This window comes from Eurosta solidaginis, chromosome X, assembly GCF_040869045.1.
Source record: "Eurosta solidaginis isolate ZX-2024a chromosome X, ASM4086904v1, whole genome shotgun sequence".
Taxonomy (NCBI): Eukaryota; Metazoa; Arthropoda; class Insecta; order Diptera; family Tephritidae; genus Eurosta; species Eurosta solidaginis.
The window spans coordinates 90230072-90252825 of NC_090324.1; the positions used below are offsets into that span (position 1 = coordinate 90230072).

At 39.2% G+C, this 22754-nt stretch overlaps 1 pseudogene; it reads right to left on the reverse strand.

Annotated features, from left to right (window-relative positions):
• Positions 1–7546: 7546 nt before the first annotated feature.
• Positions 7547–9572, reverse strand: LOC137235049 (NADH-ubiquinone oxidoreductase chain 2-like; annotated as a pseudogene).
• Positions 9573–22754: the final 13182 nt, after the last annotated feature.

Sequence of the window (22754 nt, forward strand, 5' to 3'; positions counted from 1 at the left end):
TTCAATATTTAAAAAATCTGAATATTCATGTTTTCAGTATCATTGATGTCCAATAGTTTTTAATGTTATTGATGGTTCATTAATTTCATCTAATAAATATAATAATCGAAGTGATGGGAAAGCAATAAATAATAATATAATTGTTGGAAGAATTGTTCAAATTATTTCAATGGCTTGTCCATGTAATAAATTTCGATTTGTATATTTATTAAATAATAATATAAATATTAAATAACTAACTAATGTTGTAATTATAACTAGAATTATTAATGTATGATCATGAAAAAAGTTAATTGTTCTATTAAAGGTGATGCACTATCTTGAAGTCTAAAAGTGGCTCATGTTGTCATTTAATTTCTAATAAAGTAAAATCTTTATATATGAAGCTTAAATCCATTGCACTAATCTGCCATATTATAAATTAATTAATAAAGGTAATTCAGAATATCTGTGTTCTGCTGGAGAAGTACTTTGGAATCATTCAATTGAAGATCTAAATTGTATAGGATATAAAACAATTCGTTTAGAAATTATACTTTCTCAAATAATAAATAAAAATAATAATATTCCTATTAATGAAATTTTTTTTTTTGTTGTTACGTGGAAGGAGGAAATGCTTTATGCACTAACCGGGTTTTTAAGCCTCGGTGCTACTCTCTGTAGCAGCGAGCCTCTCCGAGTGTAGGACTCCCTTTCTTTTTCTTCATGGTCTACCCACTAAAACCTAACCTCCCACGGCCCGCGCATTTTCCGCACCTGGGACCGCGTTTAGCATAACTTCGGGCACGGAAGCGCGCTACGTGAGCTCTTTGGTTACTCTCACGTTATTGGGCTAAGCAACCATCTTGCCGTTTAGCGAGGAGAATATTCCTTGCATATCTGCTGACCATGTCCCATCTGTCATTTCCGCAGGTCATTTTATGGATGACACTGCCCGGGGATAAGTCGCCTAGTGTTACTTCCACTCTTCTTCGTTGCTGTGCAAAGTGATCGCATTCGAAAAAGGTGTGGCGTACGTCGTCTATGAGCCCACAGTATAAGCAATTCGGTTTTTCAACCTTGCCCATCCTGTGGAGGTATTCCCGGAAGTAGCCGTGGCCACTTAAAAACTGTGTCAGGTAGAAGTCGACTTCTCCATGTGGCCGTTCTAACCATGGCTCCAGCTCGGGAATCAGTTCCCTGGTCCACTTGCCTGCAGTGCTGCAGCTCCATTGCTGTTGCCAGCGACGGATAGAATCTTTTCGCGCCTGCGCGGCAGCAACATCTCTACGTACTTCTCCTCGGAGGTGGTAAATTGATTTCCTCTCCTCAGCGAGAAGATGTATCGGTATGGTTCCCGCAATAACAAGAACTCCGTCTGCGGATACCGTGCGGTAAGCTGAGGCAATTCGTAGCGCCCCTCTGCGTTGGACAGAAGTAATAGCTGCTCGATACTTTCGGAATTTCATTGCATCCGCCCAAATTTCTGCCCCGTACAAGAGTATAGAATCCGAAGCGGAAGCAAGCAGCTTTCTTATACATGGCCTTGGCCCGCCTGTGTTTGCCATTAATCGGCTTAAGTATCCTATGGTCCGTGCAGTTTTCTCACAGGCTCCTTGAAAGTGTTCCGAGAAGGTTAGTTTGCTATCTAGCCTCACCCCAAGGTATTTCGTGGAGCTGCGTGTTTGTACTTGTTGTTCTCCAACCATCATATTCGTAATGGTGGGAATTCGTCTCTTCGTGGGGATTACGATCTCAGTTTTCGCTGTCGCGAGCTGAAGTCCACGGTCACTCATCCATCTATTTACACCGCGCATTACTTGGTTTAATTTAAGCTGCGCCAGCTCGCAGCTCCGTGCTGTAATTACGGCAGCCACGTCGTCTGCGAAAGCGACAAGAAAAGCACTCTCTGGCATGTGCAAACGAAGGAGGCTGTCATACGAAGCATTCCAGAGGTCGGGACCTAACACCGATCCCTGGGCTGCTCCGCCTACTATCCTCACCTTTCTCTGACCTTGGTTTGTTTCGCACGTCAGCCAGCGATCTCTTAGGTAGTCCCCTAATATGGCTTGTAGATAAGGAGGTATCTTGAAAGAGTGTTTCAGCGCCTCGAGCATATCGTCCCACCTGACGGAATTGAAGGCATTTTTCACGTCCAGCGTGACCAGTAAGACAACCGGCCTAACTTGGTGGCACGCGGTTTCGGCTTTCCTTACCGCATTTATAACCTCGGCTATGGCATCTATTGTGGAGTGACCTTTCCGGAACCCATGCTGCCGATGGGACAGACCACCTCCATCGTCAATGGCTGCTATCAGCCGTTGTTTAAGGAGGCTTTCCATCATTTTCCCGGCCGTGTCGAGCATGCATAATGGTCGAAAAGACGACGGGGAGTTCGGGTCTCCCTTGCCTTTCGGGATTAGCACGAGGTGCGCTGTCTTCCACCTTGTAGGAAAGATCCTGGCTTCCAGGCATTTGTTATACATGTGCAACAGCAACTCGGGACTGCTCTTAGCAGCCAGTCTTATTGCTTCAGCTGGTATCCCGTCCGGTCCTGGCGCTTTACCGGGCTTCATTCTGTGTAGGGCCGCTTTTAGCTCACCTTCTCTGAACGGCTGCACGTCGTGGCCTTCGTTGGTGACGTGGTCACCCTCTCTGCTTGTACGAGTGAGGAACAGAGCATCTACTATACTTCGCACCTTTCCCTCATCCATCGTTTGGTTCGGTGGACGAAATTTCCCCACTACTATTTTATACCCTTGTCCCAAAGGATCACGATCAACTTCTTTGCAAAGCTTTTTCCAGCTATCAAGTTTACTTTGCTTTATGGCGGCACAGAGAACCTTGTTTGCTCTTTTGTATGCCTCCGCATGCTCTAGCGCGTCAGGCCTGCTGCGTGCGCGGGTTGCCAGCCTTCGCTTTCTGTGGCATACCCTGCGTAGTTCGGCGATTTCGCTACTCCACCAGTGCACTTGTTTTTTACCTCTCCTAGGCCCTTTTCGTGGCATTGAGGTCTTGCATGCGTTGTTCAGGCAACGCATGGTGGCTTCTACCGTAGCGTTCGCCGCTTCGGCACTGTCGACTATCTGTCGTGCGCTCGCTTGTACAACAGCGGAGAACTTTGCAGCGTCAACCTTAGAGGCGTCCCATTTTGTTTCCATACGGGGCGGTCTCTCTGTCCGACTTTGCCCTGAGTCATTAAGATGGAAGGTGATGTAGTTATGGTCACTACCCGTGAGATCCTCCATCACCCTCCATCCAGCCGCCTTTGACAGCAGGTTTTCCGATACTAATGTAATATCAGGGATAGAGTGTCCAAAGCCTGGTCGCCGATATGTCGGGGTCGCGCCGGTACTCAGAATGACCAATCCGTGTCGGGCAGCCATTTCTAGCACTAGCCTTCCTCTGGAGTTAGTCTGGGGCATTCCCCACTCAACAGCCCTAGCATTGAAATCTCCAGCGACGACCACGTTACCGGTTTCCTCACGCAAATCGTCTTCGAGTAGTTCTAGCTTATCTTTAAACCCTTGAATTGGATCGTTTGGGGACAGGTAGCAGCTCACTAGTGTGGTGTGCGCCACTGTTACGCGTACGTAGCCGTTTCCGACAACACGGCTTCGTACGTGGGCGCCAGCGTCTAGGATCCAGATCGCAGCAGCACCTGTTGAGTCTACGTTCCAGTCACTCCTGACTCTATAAGGTTCGCTGATGATGGCATAGCTGGCTCTGCTTTCAAGAACCAATTGGTCCAGCAGGCTATCGGCTAACCTGCTTCGGTTCAGGTTGCCTTGGATGAACCTGGTCACTTGCGCGCCTGTTTGGCCTTTGCGGCAGCGAGTGCCTCCCTGAAGGTGCTGCATGCTCCAGACCCGGGAAGGTGGTCGACCTTCTCTGACTGGCATAAAAAGCACTTTGGAGTTTCCGTGCAGGCCAAGGCCTGGTGGCCACTCTGTCCGCACTTCCAGCAAGCACTGCTTCCATCAGGGCCTTTACAGTCTGCTTTTTGGTGTCCGTAGCCTAGACACTTGAAGCATCGCTGCACGTCTACCCTCTGTCTAAGCCTGCATTGCAGCCAGCCGATACAGATCTTGCCCTTGGCTAGTAAAAGGACGCCTACAGCTTCGTCCACTTCAATGGCTGCCATCTTCTGTTCACGCTGGTTTGCCGAGAAAATAGACACATGGACCTGCCCCGTCATTTCCCCGCCAGCAGCTTTCCTAACAGCCTGGGCAACTTCTTCGGCGGTTGCCAGACAGTCCATGCCCAGCACCTCTATCCGCATTCGCCGTGTAAGCTGCTTGGTTTCGCCCGCTTCTCCAACAGCGCTTCCTATCGCTTGGATGAACGCTGATTTATCGCCGCAACGTGCAGTTTCGATAAGTACACTCCCGGATTTGGTTTTTCGGACGGAGCGTATGACGGTCCCTGTATCTTCAGGCCGAAGCTCGCCCCGGATGGCTCCTACGACTTCGGCGTAGTTCTTTCCCTGGGCTGGTCTAACTACGAAAGTTGCGGCCCGTCTGTTTCTGGGCTTGCCTTTTCTTTTTGTCTTCTTGGCTTGCCCAGGTGGTGTCCTTTGTCCTTTCTCAGGGCGTGGTTTGGCTTTCCGGTTCCTTACGGTCGTCCAGGCCTCGCCCGAGATTGTCTTCGCAGAACCCTCATCGCACTTTTTCTTGGCCTCCGAGGCCCCCGGTTGCGAGCCAGAGTTCGTTCGTGCTCTTTTGTTCCCACGAGTCGCTTTCGGTTCTGTGTACTCTGCGCTTTTACCCTCTAATAAAGAGCGCATGCGACTCAGTGTCTCTTCAAGTTGTGCCATGCCGTTCTTTATGTCCATCGACACATTCTTCTGTTTGGCCGCGGCAGCCTGCATGCTGCGCAGCACAACTCTTGCATACTCGAGGAGGTCAACTTGACTTGTCCTCCCCGGTGTTGCACCGCATACGGAGGTTTCCCCCCCGTCATTGCCGTCACCCTGCTGTCCAGGGGTAGATGGGTTGGCATCTACTTTCCTACTGATTTCCCTAGCTTTTGTCCCCCCTTACGTTCGTCGTGGGGTGTCCCTGGCCATTGCTGACCCGCCAACTTGTTTCTCTGCTGGTGCTATTGTCGCATTGCTAGCGGCTTTTAACACCGGCGATCGGAGCACCTTGCTGCTCCTTTGAAAAGCGGTTACACCGCTATCATTAACCTCGTTACTTTTACGCGTTTCAATTGTTTGGTTCATTTCTTTTCGGTTGGGTCTCCGCTCCAAGCCGCTATCTCCGCCCGATGTGCAGTCGCCGTTTTAGATTCCCGTGGTTATCTTTGCATGTGCAGGGAGGCCACGCGAGGGTTGACACAGGTCCTTATGAGAGTCTGTGTTCAGAGCCAGAATCCGGCGTAAGTCAGGAGTCGTCTCAACTGATCCTGCACCACCAACTTAATGGTGACGTGGCTTCGAACGTACTTGGAGACCTGCCAAGGTTTTAACGAGACGGAGACGAAGACGATATTAGCCCACAAGCCGTTTCGACGAGGTGTCACCCTCGGCTACTAAGATGGTAGAATACCGTCCACGCCAGCCCATAGCAATCTTTTCCTCAACATTTTCCAGTTGTCGCCGTCAGGATCTTACTGGGCTCGATCCTGAGGATGCCTATTGAAGTTTTAGGGCGGCATCCACTCGCCCTGCCACCAAGATTCATTGAGCATGTGTGGCCTTTTGCGCCACTCCCTCCTCTATGGTCGCTCTTGGTCGGGGACTGCTTATTGGTTATTCGCAGCTAACCTACTAGAGGCCATTCACGATCCGCCACCTTGTGACCCCGGTGGAGCCCTGAGCTCAGCCTCCACCACCCTATTAATGAAATAGATGAACCAATTGTAGAAGTGATATTTCATGTAGTATAGGCATCTGGATAATTTGAGTATCGTCGTGGTATTCCTGCTAAACCTAGAAAATGTTGAGGGAAGAATGTCAAATTTACACCTAAAAATATAATTAAAAATTGAGTTTTTAATCAAATAGGATTTAAAGTTAATCCTGTAAATAAAGGGTATCAATGGATGAGTCCAGCTATAATAGCAAAAACTGCTCCTATAGATAATACATAGTGGAAATGAGCAACTACATAATAAGTGTCATGTAAAATAATATCAATTGATGAATTAGCTAATACTACTCCTGTTAATCCTCCAACAGTAAATAAGAATACAAATCCTAAAGATCATAATATTGTTGGAGAATATATTAATTGAGTTCCATGTAATGTTGCTAGTCAACTAAAAATTTTAATACCTGTATGGACAGCAATAATTATAGTTGCTGAAGTGAAATAAGTTCGTGTATCAACACGTATTCCTACTGTAAATATGTGATGAGCTCATACAATAAAACCTAATAATCCAAGTGCTATTATAGCATAAATTATTCCTAAAGAACGAAAGGTTTCTTTTTTTCTTGATTCTTGTCTAATAATATGAGAAATTATTCCAAATCCAGGTAAAATTAAAATATAAACTTCTGGATGACCAAAAAATCAAAGTAAATATTGATATAAAATAGGATCTCTACCACCTGCTGGATAAAAAAATTATGTATTTAAATTTCGATCTGTTAATAATATAGTGATAGCTCCTGCTAGAACTCGTAAGGATTAAAGAAGTAAAAGAGCAGCTAATATTACTGCTCATACAAATAGGGGTATCCGATCAAATGTAATACCTGTTGATCGTATATTAATAACAGTAGTAATAAAATTTACTGCTCCTAAAAAAGAAGAGATTCCAGCTAAATGTAAAGAAAAATGGCTAAATCAACAGATGCCCCTCTATATGCAATAGTAGATGAAAGAGGAGGGTAAACTGTTCAACCTGTTCCAGCCCCGGTTTATACTATACTGCTAATCAGTAATAATGTAAGGGATGGAGGTAATAATCAAAAACTTATATTATTTATTCGAGGAAATGCTATATCAGGGGCTCCTAGTATAAGGGGTACTAGTCAATTTCCAAATCCACCAATTATAATTGGTATAACTATAAAGAAAATTATCACAAAAGCATGAGATGTAACAATTACATTATAGATTTGATCATTTCCAATTAAATTTCCTGGGTGTCCTAATTCAGCTCGAATAATAATTCTTAATGAAGTTCCAATTATTCCTGCTCAAGCTCCAAAAATAAAATATAATGTTCCAATATCTTTATGATTTGTTGAAAATATCCATTGTCGCGATTAAATGCGACTTATTTTTGGATGGATTCAAGGGATATAATTAAATGGCTGAATTTTAGGCGGCAGATTGTAAATCTATTTATAAGAATATTTCTTTTTAATTAAAGTTTTATAGTCAATAATGACATTAGATTGCAAAAATAAAGGAGTAATTAAATTACTAAGGCTTAAAAGGCTCTACTAATATTTATTGCTTTGAAGGCTATTAGTTTTTTTAACTTAAAACCTTCAAAAATATTAGTAGAATAGTGGGTGAATTATAGAAATTGTAATTAAACTAAATGTTGAAATAAAGGAAATTATTAATATTCATTTAATGAAAAAATTATTTGATTTTATTAAAAATATTCAATTATTTTCATAATAATTTAATATGAATGAAGCAAAACATAATCGTAAATAGAAAAATAATGTAATTAATGATATTGTTACTATAATCGTTACCACTAAATATTGATTATTTACAATTAAATGTTGAATTACTAATCATTTTGGTAAGAATCCAATAAATGGAGGTAATCCTCATAAAGATAGTAGATTTAATAGTAAAATAAATTTTAAAATTTTTAAATTAAAAAATGAATTTATATAATAAATTTCAAAGTTTTTGAATAGAAAAATTACACTAAATGATAAAAATGAATAAAATCAGAAATATGTAATTCATAATATCTCATTAATTTGTATTGCTGCTAATATTCATCCTAAATGAGTAATTGATGAAAAAGCTATTAATTTTCGTAATGAGGTTTGATTTAATCCTCCTAAGAAACCAATAATAATTGATATAATAATAACAACACTTATAAAATTAATATTAATTAAATAAGAAATTAATATTATAGGGGCAATTTTTTGTCATGTTATTAAAATTTAATTATTATTTCATGATAATCCTTCTATAACTGTTGGAAATCAAAAATGTAAAGGAGCTGTACCTCTTTTTAATAATAAAGAAGAAATTAAAATTCATTTACTAAATAAATAATCGTTTTGTATTAATAAAGTATTTATGTATGTATATCATAATAATACAAAATAATAGAATTGCTGATGCAATTGTTTGAATTAAGAAATATTTTAAAGAAACTTCTGTAGATATTAGATTATTATTGTTACTATCTATTATTAGGGGGATAAAAGATAATAAATTAATTTCTAAACCTATTCAAGCTCTTAATCAAAAATTTTATGAAATTGTAATTATTGTTCTTATTAATAATATCGAAAAGAATATAATTTTTGCAGAATTATTAAAAATTAGGAAAGGAAGAAAAGGATTTGTAACCTTTATAAATGGGGCTATGAACCCAATAGCTTTATTAGCTTATCTTTTTATATTTTAGTGTAAGATGCACAAAAGTTTTTGATACTTTTAGAAATAGTTTAATTCTATTAAATATAATGAATGTAATAAAATTACATTATTTATCCTATCAAGATAACTATTTTTTCAGGCAATTCATTAAGTTAAAGTAGACGGATTTCTATTGTATTTTTTAGAATGTAAAATTATCTTTTTAAAATTAAAGATCATGCGTTGTCTACAAACAGAACGGACCCATCGCTCACTCCAATAACTTTTAGACAGACCTACATATGAATACAACTATTCCATACATTCCGCAATAGGAAAACGACCGATAGAGACATTTTTCGGCAGTCGAGTTTCAATAGACCCAGAACAGTACGAAAATTCACGACGAGAAAACATAGACATCCTTAAGAAAAGACAAGAGAAAGACTTAGAAAATCACAACAAAACACGGCAACCCACGAAAACATATATTACTGGTGATGTAATTTACATTAGGATAAATAAACGCATACGATCCAAACTTACAGCTAGATATAGGAAAGAAATAGTAAGAGAGGACAAATCCAGCGTAGTAATCACGGAAAAAGGACGATATACACAAAAGCAACATTAGGACTTGTCAGGAACAAACCTATCATCGGTTCAGGAACACACATACAATCGATTCACAATACACATTCCTATATATACATATTACTACACAACCAGTTTTATTGTACACACTTTTAATATACACATTATTGGAGATTGTTCTAGACACGAACTATAATAAAACACATGCCTTCTAAATCGTTCTCTTTATTTTAACAAAAGTAATTTGTACCAAAGTTAAGGTACATAACATGGTGCTGAAACCCGAATTACAGCGAAAAAATGCCAGAATCAGCAACTAATAGCGAAAAACCGGACCACAATATTAGACCACCAAAAAGTTTTGTCATCAACAATTACCAAAATGTGGCAAACGAGTGGAAATTGTGGCTTCAACAATTCGAGTGGTACGCGATCGCGCCAAACTGGATACAAGAAACCAGAAGTGCAAGTCGCAATATTCATGGCGTCGGTAGGAAATGACGGAGCAGTAATTTACAATACTTTTAATTTAACAGAAAGTGATACAAAAAAACCTCAGCACAATCAAAAGGCGATTTACAGAATATTTTACACCCCAAATCAACGAAACGTACGAAAGATATGCATTCAACACCATCGGAGTGTCAAACATTTGATGAATTCGTTACAGATCTAATAAGCAAAATTAAAAACTGTGGTTACGGGACGTTAGAAGACACTTTAATTCGCGACAGAGTAGTGGGTATAATAAATGACCCAACAAGAGAAAAACTACTAGCGGAAAACAAATTAACCCTGGAAAAAGCAATATATATATGTCACTTTGCAGAGAAAGTTAAGATGCAGGTAACAACAATGAAGCAAGCGGCCACAGTTGACGCAGTTACGTGGAACAAAAGGCAAACTAAAAGAGACATCAAAGAAACTAACAAAAAAGATGAACCCTTTCACTGCAATAGGTGTGATACCATGCACGGTCGCCGTAACTGTCCGGCCTTTAAAAAGGTTTGCCAAAAATGCAAAAGAAAAGGCCACCTTACCAAATGTTGCAAAAGCAAAACGGTCAACGAACTGGTCCGAGAAAGCAACGATTACAGGTTTGTAGTGTCTACGGTAGGTGCGGATTTAGACAGTGTGGACGTCGAAGATTGGTATGAAAAAGCTACGCTGGCCAAAAACGTAATGGTAAAGTTTAAGCTTGACACAGGTAGCCAGTGCAACGTTTTAAACTACGAAATAATAAAAAAATAGACGTTCACATCAGTTCATCGCCAACAAAGCAATTAACATCGTTTTCAAACCATAAAACTCCCGTACTGGGTGAAGTGGTCATAGACACTCTTATTAAAAAACAAGAGGTACCCATAAAATACTAAGTTGTCAAAGCGGATGTTACAGCAGTGCTTGGTAAGTCAAGATGTGAGAAATTGAAATTAGTGAAGCGTATTGAAACTTTAACTGTTGATGAAAACTTGTTTGAAGGAATTGGTTGCTTTAAGCAATACAAATACGACATAGACTTAATAGAAAATCCGAAACTAAGCATATGCCCTGCACGAAAAATCCCGCATACTATTAGACAGCAGGTTAAAGATGAAATAAAAATTTCAAAAGACGTTATTATCCACTTACTACGTTAGAAGAAATTACAGCCCGCATCCACGGCTGTAAGTGGTTCAAGTTACTCGATTGTAAAAAAGGATTTTGGCAACTGCAAGTAACACCCCGTACTTCAGAATATCTGACATTCAGTACCCCATTCGGAAGATACTCTTGCTTAAGAATGCCATTTGGCTTTGCATCGGCTCCGGAAGTTGTCCAACAAGTAATGAGTTCGTTGATAGCGGACGTAAAGAACGCGGAGGTGTCTATGGATGATGTTCCCTTGCATGCCAGCAGCAAACTAGAACTAGAGAGGATCACTCAAGAGGTACTTGACAAATTCAGAAAAGCAGGCCTTAAGCTTAATAAAGAAAAATGCCTTTTTAATACACAAGAAGTAAAGTTTCTGGGACATATAGTCTCCGCTGAAGGGGTAAAACCTGATCCCGAAAAAATAGAAATTATAACGAAAATTAAGAAACCGGAAAACGTGAAAGAGTTGCAAAGATTCTTGGGTATGGTAACATACGTGTCGAAATTTATAAAAATTTGGCAGATATCACCCAACCACTAAGACAATTATTGCGAAAAGATATTGAGGGGGTGTGGGATACGCAACACAATGAAGCATTCAATAAATTGAAAAATCTGTTAAAGAATCCACCAGTACTAGGGTATTATGACACGAAAGCGCCAATTTTGCTGTCAGTAGATGCCAGTAGTTATGCATGTGGCGGAGTACTAATACAGAAACAGAAGCCGATCGCTTACTGTGCGAAATCGTTCACAAAGACCGAACAGGGCTATACCAATTAGAAAAAGAAGCAAACGCCATTCTAGTTGCATGTAAAAAAATTTCACATGTACATTTGGGGTCGCAAAGATTTAACGATCGAATCTGACCATAAGCCTCTTGAGACAATATTTAAAAAGTCAATTACAGATGCACCACCGAGATTGCAAAGAATCATGTATCAAATCCTGTCTTATAATCCAAAAGTCACTTATAAAAAAGGTACGGAATTGTATGTAGCAGATTTACTTAGTGGAGACTGCGAAAACTTAGATAGTGAAGATTTAAATACAGAAAATTTACAAATATGTGCTATTGTGCCATTCACGAAAACGCGAAAAGACGAACTTAAAGCAGAGACCTCAAAAAGTAAAGAACTTAATGATTTAAAGTTAACCATATTAAAAGGATGGCCAGAGACCATCAATAAATTGCCGGTAAATCTCAAAAAATATTGGTACTACAGAGAGACTCTCAGCGTTTATGAGGACATAATTTTTAAAGATCACAGAGTATTGGTTCCAAACTCAATGGTGCCATTAGTAATGAAACATTGCCACCTTAGTCATAAAGGACTACAAGGGACGCTAAAACTGGCCCGTGACAGTGTATTCTGGCCACCAATGACCAAAGATTTAACTGAGTACATAAAAACTTGCAGTGCATGCAGCAAAATACAAAAAGATAATCAGATGGAACAAATAAATTTAAAAGCAGCACCGAAACGGCCATGGAGTATTGTCGCTTGGACATATTCCACTTAAGGGGAAAGGATTACATCCTCATTGCAGACAGCTACTCAGGATATTTTGACTTTAAACAACTAAACAATATCACCAGCTTTAACGTCATTAAAGAACTTAAGACATGGTTTGCTACCTTCGGCATCCCGCAAGTACCATTATCAGATGGTGGTAAACAATTTGGTTGCAGCGATTTCAGGGCTTTTTAGAAAGAATGGAACTTTGAACATAGAATTTCGAGCCCTCATTTTCCACGTTCAAATGGTCTAGCCGAACGCTATGTACAAGATGCCAAAAACCTGATGAAAAAGTGCCTCGAGGACAACACGGACATACAGTTAGCGCTGCTACATCATCGGAATACTCCACGCATCGACCAAGGGTCTCCAGTTCAACGATTAATTATCAGAAGAACCAGAACGCTATTACCTACCAATGAAAAGCTACTCAATCCAAAAATAATAAAAAACGTAAGCAAAAAATTAACAAAACTCAAGGAAGGTGAGAAAGGAACAGCAGATAGAAACAAGTAAGGAAGGTTAAGTTCGGGTGTAACCGAACATTACATACTCAGTTGAGAGCTATGGTGACAACATAAGGGAAAATAACCATGTAGGAAAATGAACCGAGGGAAAGCCTGGAATGTGTTTGTATGACATGTGTATCAAATGAAAGGCATTAAAGAGTATTTTATGAGGGAGTGGGCCATAGTTCTATAGGTGGACGCCATTTAGGGATATAGCCATAAAGGTGGATCAGGGTTGACTCTAGAATGCGTTTGTACGTTATGGGTATCAAATGTAAGGCGTTAATGAGTATTTTAAAAGGGAGTAATCCTTAGTTCCATAGGTGGACGCCGTTTCGAGATATCGCCACAAAGGTGGACCAGGGGTGACCCTAGAATTTGTTTGTACAATATGGGCATCAAACGAATGGTGTTAATGAGTATTTTAAAAGGGAGTGGGCCTTAGTTCTATGGGTGGATGCCGTTTCGAAATATCGCCATAAAGGTGGACCAGTGGTGACTCTAGAATGTGTTTGTACGATATGGGTATCAAATTAAAGGTATTAATGAGGGTTTTAAAAGGGAGTGGTGGTTGTTGTATAGGTGGTCGCCTTTTCGAGATATCGCCACAAAGGTGGGCCAGGGGTGACTCTAGAATGCGTTTGTACGATATGGGTATCAAATGAAAGGTGTTAATGAGTATTTTAAAAGGGAGTAATCCTTAGTTCCATAGGTGCACGCCGTTTCGAGATATCGCCATAAAGGTGGACCAGGGGTGACCCTAGAATTTCTTTGTGCAATATGGGTATCAAAAGAAAGGTGTTAATAAGCATTTTAAAAGTGAGTAATCCTTAGTTCCATAGGTGGACGCCGTTTTGAGATATCGCCATAAAGGTGGAGGGGTGACCCTAAAATTTGTTTGTACAATATGGGCATCAAACGAGAGGTGTTAATGAGTATTTTAAAAGGGAGTGGGACTTAGTTCTATAGGTGGACGCCGTTTCTAAATATCGCCATAAAGGTGGACCAGGGGTGACTCTAGAATGTGTTTGTACGATATGGGTATCAAATTAAAGGTATTAATGAGGGTTTTAAAAGGGAGTGGTGGTTGTTGTATAGGTGGTCGCATTTTCGAGATGACCCTAGAAATTATTTGTATAATATGGGTATCAAAAGAAAGGTGTTAATGAGTATTTTAAAAGGGAGTAATCCTTAGTTCCATCGGTGGACGCCGTTTCGAGATATCGCCATAAAGGTGGAGCAGGAGTGGCCCTAGAATTTGATTGTACAATATGAGTACCAAAATAAAGGTGTTAATGAGTATTTTAAAAGGGAGTAATCCATAGTTCCATAGGTGGACGCCGTTTCGAGATATCGCCATAAAGGTGGGCCAGGGGTGATTTAGAATATGTTTGTACGATATGGGTATCAAATGAAAGGTGTTAATGAGTATTTTAAAAGGGGGTGGGCCTTAGTTCTATAGGTGGACGCCTTTTCGAGGTATCGCAATAAAGGTGGACCAGGGGTGACTCTAGACTTTGTTTGTACGATATGGGTATCAAATGAAAGGTGCTAATGAGTATTCTTAAAAGGGAGTAGGCCTTCGTTCTATAGGTGTTCGCCTTTTCGAGATATCGCCATAAAGGTGGACCAGGGGTGATTTAGAATATGTTTGTACGATATGGGTATCAAATGAAAGGTGTTAATGAGTATTTTAAAAGGGCGTGGGGCTTAGTTCTATAGGTGGCCGCCTTTTCGAGATATCGCCATAAAGGTGGACCAGGGGTGACTCTAGAATGAGTTTGTACGATATGGGTATCAAATTAAAGGTATTAATGAGAGTTTTAAAAGGGAGTGGTGTGAAGGCGTTTTCCAGAAATCGACCAAAATGTGGACCAGGGTGACCCAGAACATCATCTGTTGGATACCGCTAATTTATTTATATATGTAATACCTGCCAAGATTTTAAGGGTTTTTTATTTCGCCCTGCAGAACTTTTTCATTTTCTTCTACTTAATATGGTGGGTGTTACAACCATTTTATAAAGTTTTTTCTAAAGTTATATTTCGCGTTAATAAAACAATCCAATCACCTTACCATGTTTCATCCCTTTTTTCGTACCACTAGAGTTGAATGTTGACATAATTTACTTATATACTGTAAAGATATTAAATTTTTTGTTAAAATTTGACTTTCAAAAAAAAATTTTTTTTAAAAGTGGGCATGGTCCTTCTCCGATTTTGCTAATTTTTATTAAGCGTACATATAGTAATAGGTGTAACGTTCCTGCCAAATTTCATCATGATATCTTCAACGACTGCCAAATTACAGCTTGCAGAACTTCTAAATTACCTTCTTTTAAAAGTGGGCGGTGCCACGCCCATTGTCCAAAATTTTACTAATTTTCTATTCTGCGTCATAAGTTCAACTCATCTACCAAGTTTCGTCGCTTTAGCTGTCTTTTGTAATGAATTATCGCACTTTTTCGGTTTTTCGAAATTTTCGATATCGAAAAAGTGGGCATGGTTATAGTCCGATATCGTTCATTTTAAATAGCGATCTGAGATGAGTGCTCAGGAACCTACATACCAAATTTCATCAAGATACCTCAAAATTTACTCAAGTTATCGTGTTAACGGACGGACGGACGGACATGGCTCAATCAAATTTTTTTTCGATCCTGATTATTTTGATATCTGGAAGTCTATATCTATCTCGATTCCTTTATATATGTACAACCAACCGTTATCCAATCAAACTTAATATACTGTGTGAGCGCTGCTCAACTGAGTATAATAAAAAACAGAGTAGAAAATACTCAACGCAAGAGAAAGTACTGCTTAGACAAAGCCAAAATAAATGGGTTCCAGCTTATATAGTGAGACCAGAAGGACACCGCTCGTACAGAGTACAAACCGTCGATGGCGCCATATACAGAAGAAACACATGGCATCTTAAGCCAGCCACTTCATCCCTCGACGTTGATCCTAACTCGTCCACAGATCGTCCTACTGTTGAACCAAAAAACCAAAGTTCTTCGAGTCCAACACAGCCACCGACAGAAACCACAACACAACAGTGTTCGCCAGATGACGTGCCTCGTGAAGCTGAACCTGCCACGCCCGCTACACCACAGGATGCAACTAGCCTCAATTATCCACCACGCACTCGCTCTGGACGTGTAATTAAAACACCCGCAAGGTACCGCTGGAAAGGAGGGATGTCAGGAACAAACCTATCATCGGTTGAGGAACACACATACAATCGATTCACAATACACATTCCTATATATACATATTACTACACAACCAGTTTTATTGTACACACTTTTGATATACACATTATTGGAGATTGTTCTAGACACGAACTAAAATAAAACACGTGCCTTCTCAATCGTTCTATTTATTTTAACAAAAGTAATTTGTACCAAAGTTACGGTACATTACAGGACTTAAGCCCAAATTTTTATTTTCAGGCTCCTTTTACCACTAATAAATGCAGAGTTCAGGATTCTCGACTATACGAACTCGCCTATAGCGACTTTCAATACAGGATTTACAAAAATACAATGAGGAACTTACAGAATTATTCACACAATATACATAGACGCATATCAGAAAATATTAGACGGATTAGACGATACAATAAGACGGAAAATCACAGCAAACAATTCCTTCCTTCCTTTCCTAAACACAGAATTATCCCAAACCCAAAATTATTTAAATATAATAAGACCTAAAGTTAACAAAAGATCCATAAATGAAATTGGAACAGCTTGGAAATGGTTAGCAGGAAATCCTGACCACGAGGATTTCGTAATTTTAGAAAATCGCATAAATGATGTATTAGAAAATAATAATAAACAAGTTATAATTAATAAACTAATTAATGAGAGAATGAAAAATATTACAGAAATTTCAAATAAGATACTTTCACTTTATAGTAATAAGGACAACATCCAACATGATGTCGCTGTCAATATTAAATATAAGTTGCAAATGATAAAAGAAGAAATTTTAAATGCAATACATTGGGCCAAAGTTGGCATCGTAAACTCATACCTTTTCTCTAACACAGAAATTAATATAAAAAAAATATTTTCGAAAACGACAGTATTCGTTTCAATAATATAGAAGAAGCATTTCAATTTGAAAATGTCAAAATAGCTTCTAATAGGTCAATGATTTTATATTTAATTAACATTCCAATTACCAATAAGAACATTTGCGAAAAATTGTTAATTAAACCATTAAAAAAGGGTAATAAGGTATTCAAAGTACCATATGAAAATTTGGTTTTATGTAATAGTAATATTTTTGGATTAAAAAATAAATGTAAAGAATACAATAATAACGAAATTTGCTCTAAGGAAAATATTATAGATATAAGTAATTCATCCTGTTTACCACATTTGCTCAAAAGCCACCCATCAACTTGTGCTATGATGAACAATCAACATGACCCTACCATCGAAGAAATTCTTCCGGGTATAATCCTAGTAAATCAATTTAATGGAACTATCCTTATCGACGAAGAGGAAATTATACTCACAGGATCATATGCAATCGAATATCACAACTTCACAGTAACAATAGATAATCAGGTATTTGCTTTTAACGAAGTTTCTGGCAATAAACCACTTGCAGCTGTACTTCAACTAAACTCCACGCAATCGGTCGAACAAGAAATACTAAGCTTGGAAATGATGAAAGAGCTCCATCTAGAAAATACAAAGTACATTGAAACCATAGAAACTAAAATTGCAATAGCCTCATCAACAAATCTTTGGATATCTGTGACAGCCCTGGCACTGGTAATAATATTGGCACCCAAGGCAATGATAATTCCGAGATTAACAGGCAAATATGTAACCAATGAAGAGGGCATACCCCTTGAAAAGTAACCATTAGTAACCGCCTCATCCACAACCATCCCCTCGAGTAGATCAAGCAACATACCAAAATTTTGGTTGTAACGACCGAGGACGTCCGTTTTTAAGGGCGGAGGAGTTAGCAACAATAATGTTAACTAAAGTCAGCGGAATAATGCTGACTATCGATACTGCAAATAGTGCAATAAAAGTTCAAGAATAATGTTAACTAAAGTCAGCGGAAAAACGCTGACTACCGATATTGCAAATAGTGCAACAACATCCGCCATGCGCCGACTAAATACAAAACATAAGTCAGCTAAATAGGCCAAACAAACATCCGGCATGAGTTACCAAAGTGGTAAACAGAAATAATGCTAGCATAAGTAAATTTAAGTTATAAATAAGGAAGATTTAAAAATTGTAAAGTTAGTCATTAACATCTAGATTCACAATAAAGGTCTTTCGACCAATAAAAATATTTTTTTCGGTTATTAATATTTTCAGCCGATAACTTGTACGCTTGTTTTATATCAAAACGCAGTGCTTATGTTATTGTTCTGAGCTATAACAGCATTCGTTCTAAGGCAGACGTCGGTAAAATGGAAATACAGATGTGTTAGTGAGGACTCGATGATAGCGCACATCACTTGATGCATCGTTTTGCGTAGTTCATTCGCTTATTAGAAAGCAACAAGACAAGATCGTTTGTTATTATTTTTTTTAATGCGCACAATGGTAAGCAAAAGGTTTATACAATAAAATACATCGTATTTGCGCAAAAGGGTTGGTCAAAATAAAATATTTTTAGCTTGTGCGCATTGAAAAAATCTAACAAACAATCTTTGCTTGTTGCTTGCTAACAACATTCGTCAACATTGCGAGCGACGCACACAATCGATATTGCTGCGCCAAATGCTCAGCGACTACAAAACTAAAGAGAATAAGAATACGTGTGAATTGAGTGTGCACAATTGTACCACTATTTGTCGACGTCTGTTCTAAGGCTTATGACAGTGCACATTACATGATCCTAATACCAGGTAAGTAAAAAAAATGGTTTAAAAATATGTGACCTTAATGCGGTGCGCCTACCAAATAAAGTAGATGAGTTTAAACATATTTTTGAATCGTCCAACGTTGATGGTGTATGTATCTCAGAGACTCGGCTTTCTGCTTGGCATAGTGAGACTTTGCTGCATGTTGATGGGTATAAGCTTTTTCGCGCAGATAGAGCTGGGCATGGGGGTGGAGTCGCAGTGTTTGTAAGACATGGTTTGTCTTGTAAAATCAAACGCACATCGGAGCCATCTAACTTAATCGAGTATATTTTCATTGAAATTCTCACGTCTGGCGAACTACTTTCACGTCTGGCATGATATTTTTCAAAGATTTTTGAATAAGATGTAAATTTTTATTCCCATACTTAATTTTGATTTATGTATTAATTAAAATTTAACTTAATTAATTTGATGTTTTATTATTTTAGTTTTTATTTAAAATTGTGTTTTCACACTTATGTTTTTTTTTTCCTTGTTATTTGTATTGTATCTTGTATCCAGTAGTCGACCGCTTTGTGTCTGTGTGGACTTTAATAAAGTAAATAAATCAGCTCTCGAAAATACTCATAATATGCGTTTACAGATCGAATAAGCACACTGCTTTAGACAGTTTAATTGATAACATTTATGATCTTAGCATGAGTTTAACAATACCGTGATAGTCGGTGATTTTAACAGTGACCTGCTTATTGGAAATAAATTACCTCTGGAATGCAAACCCCCTCTTTTTTCAGTGTACATATAATACCCCACGTATTTTACACAAACGAGCAACACTCTTTTGGACGTCTTTTTCCTAAACGACTTTTTAAAAATCCTGCTCTTTCATCAGCTCTCTGTCCCGCGTTTTTCCAAACACGACCTAATTTTTCTGACATATGACTTCAAGTTCTCATATACTTCGACTTCATAGTCATATCGAGATTTTATGCGTATAAACTATGTACGTCTTGAAGATGCTATAGATATCAATTCATTGGAGATGATTTATAACTTGACATCTGCAAATGACCAAATAAATTTTCTCCAAGCCGATATTTGCGCACTGTATGGAAAATACATACCAATCGTGACAAAACCCTGTAAAACTCAAAAGTGCCCTGGGTTTAACCATTATATCAAAGGCTTTATTCAAAAACACAACAAAGCATATCGTAAGTGGAAACGGCTAAATTGTGAAGAAACTTACAATGTTTTCAAAGCTCACAGAAGAGAGGTCACCAAAGCTATCAGATCAGAAAAACTCAAATATTATGAGTATAAGTTTGGCGCTGCGATAGGGTGTAAATAAACATGGAAGCACATCCGTGATATTAGTATAGGCGTTAGGGACAATGACACTGATGAACATATAAATTTAAATGAGCTAAATGAAAAACTTGTTCAGTTATCTAATTGTGACAGTAACGTATTGTAACGAATTTAGGGAAACTCGGCTTATTTCACACCTTCTACTAACGTTCGTATCGATAAACTGTTGAGTAAATAACTCCAATATTCAACAATGCAAAATGGTATTTATTAAAGTACTTCACAATAACACTTATACTTCGCAACCAATAGCGTGCTTAAACCAAACTGATTGATCATGTGCTGCTTTTATACTCTTTGGTTTCCTCGTTCACATGTTTCTAGGCGTTTCTCCTTCTAGAATTTACTAGTTCGCTAAAGATTGCATACTTTTCTGAGTATCTCAGAAATATGCATGTGTATGTGTGTGAACTACTTTGCTGATGATTGCATACTTTAGTGAGTATCTCTCCGCTGCTGTATGTACATATGCGTAGACATAATGATTGATTTGTTTATGTAGATACAAGTGACTGCTTAGTATAGGCTAATAATATAATATTCGTCACACTGCCCTCCACCTAAGTCTGATCGTCCCGATCACACAAATTTCCTGTTCAAAACGCCACCAGCCTTTCCAGATGAACCACTTTCATTTTGGTTCGTGGTTTAGCAATTGTTTGTATGCGGAAAAATACATACTTTTGTGAGTATCTCAGAAATATGCATGTGTATATATGAGAACTACTTTGCTGATGATTGCATACCTTTGTGAGTACCTCTCCGCTGCTGTATGTACATATGCGTAGACATAATGATTGATTTGTTTAGGTAGATACAAGTGACTGCTTAGAATAGGCTAATAGATGATAGTATCCCTAGTGTTGCTAATATTCGTCACGCTGCCCTCCACCTAAGTCTGATCGTCCCGATCACACAAATTTCCTGATCAAAACACCGTCAGCCTTTCCAGATGAACCACTTTCATTTTGGTTCGTGGTTTAGCAATTGTTTGTATGCGGTAAACTACATCGTTGATCCGTTTGACAACTTTGTATGGGCCTTTCCAGTTACACTGCAATTTCGGGGACAAACCTTTTTTCCGTTGTGGGTTGTACAAGAGCACCAAATCTCCTTCCTGAAAACTTTCCGAATTAATTGCTTTATCGTATCTGGCTTTCATCTTGTCACTCATAATCTTTGTTCGTTGCCTTATCAGATCGTGTATTTCTCTCAGCTCTTCTTCCAAAACACCAGTGGATTTCTTGAAATTTATCTCCGCATCGGCATATATAACAAACTTCAAATCAGCTGGCAGTCGAAGGTCATTGACAAAAATTACTTTTGAAGGGGTTTGGCTCGTTGTCTCATGCACTGCTGATCGGTAAGCCATCAAGAATAATGGTATGCGGGTATCCCACTCTTTATGGAACTTGTCCACTACTTTCGTTAAGTGCTCCTCCAATGTTCTATTGCATCGTTCCACCATACCATCGGACTGAGGATGCAATGCAGTTGTCCGTGTTTTCAAATGCCCAATGATTTACACATTTCCTGGAACACAGCTGATTCGAAATTCCTGCCTTGGTCAGAGTGTAACTCCATTGGTACCCCATACCTTGCAACCCAATTGTTTATAAACACTTCTGCTACTGTTTCCGCTTCTTGGTTTGGGATTGGGTATACCTCTGGCCATTTGCTGAAGTAATCCATAACCAGCAATACATAATTGTTTCCGCAGTTGCTAGTAGGAAATGGACCTGCAACATCCATAGCGATCCTTTCAAAGGCCGCACCTGAGTTATATTGCTTCATCTGGCCATGACTTCGGGTTTTGGGTCCTTTCGCTCTGTTGCAAACCTCGCAGTTCGCAATCCACTCAGTGACCGCACCCAACCCTTAGGATTTCTGTCTAATTTTCTCGAGCGTCTTCGTGATTCAAGATGACCTCCGCTTGGACCATGATGCAGCTCGCTGAGCCCGTCAGGAATCCTCTTTCTGGGAACAACTATCAGTTTCTTCTTGCATTGACCATCCTCACTCTCCCATACTCGATGCAAGCAACCGGATGTCAATTCTAGACTGTTCCACTGTGCCCAATATGACTTCGCAATAGGACTCTCTGCTGACATCTCCTCTCTATTTTGTCTTTCGTTTCGTTCGAGCCCTTGCATAACATGCGACAGATCAGTATCTTCTAGCTGACACTTCCTTAGGTGTTCCTTGTCCCATTCATCCATACATGTTATAGTCATTAGCCGGACATCTATAATGTATTCTTTAGTCTCGGCCTTTGAACAGTGCTTGCATTCCAAACTACATGGTCTTCGTGACATTGCATCAGCATTTCGATGGGTACTATCTTTTCGATGCTCAATGGAGAACTCATAGCTTTGTAGTCGCTCGATCTACCGTGCCAATTGTCCTTCTGGATTACGGAACTGCAAGAGCCATTTTACCGCTGCGTGGTCTGTCCTGACGCGGAATCGCTGCACGTAGAGGTACTTGTGAAAAGGTTTAATGCACTCTACCAATGCCAACAGCTCTCTCCGTGTAACGCAATAGTTCCTCTCTGGTTTTCTAATTGATCGGCTGTAATAGGCAACTACCTTCTGCTGTCCATCGAACAGTTGTGATAAAACGCCTCCTATAGCATATCCGCTCGCATCTGTATCTAGAATAAACGTTGCTCCTGGAATCGGATATGCCAACATTGGGGCAGTGCACAAACGCTCTTTCAATGTTTGGAAAGCCAATTCTTGCTCCTTCTTCCATTCAAAAGCTTTAGTTTTTTTATAAGC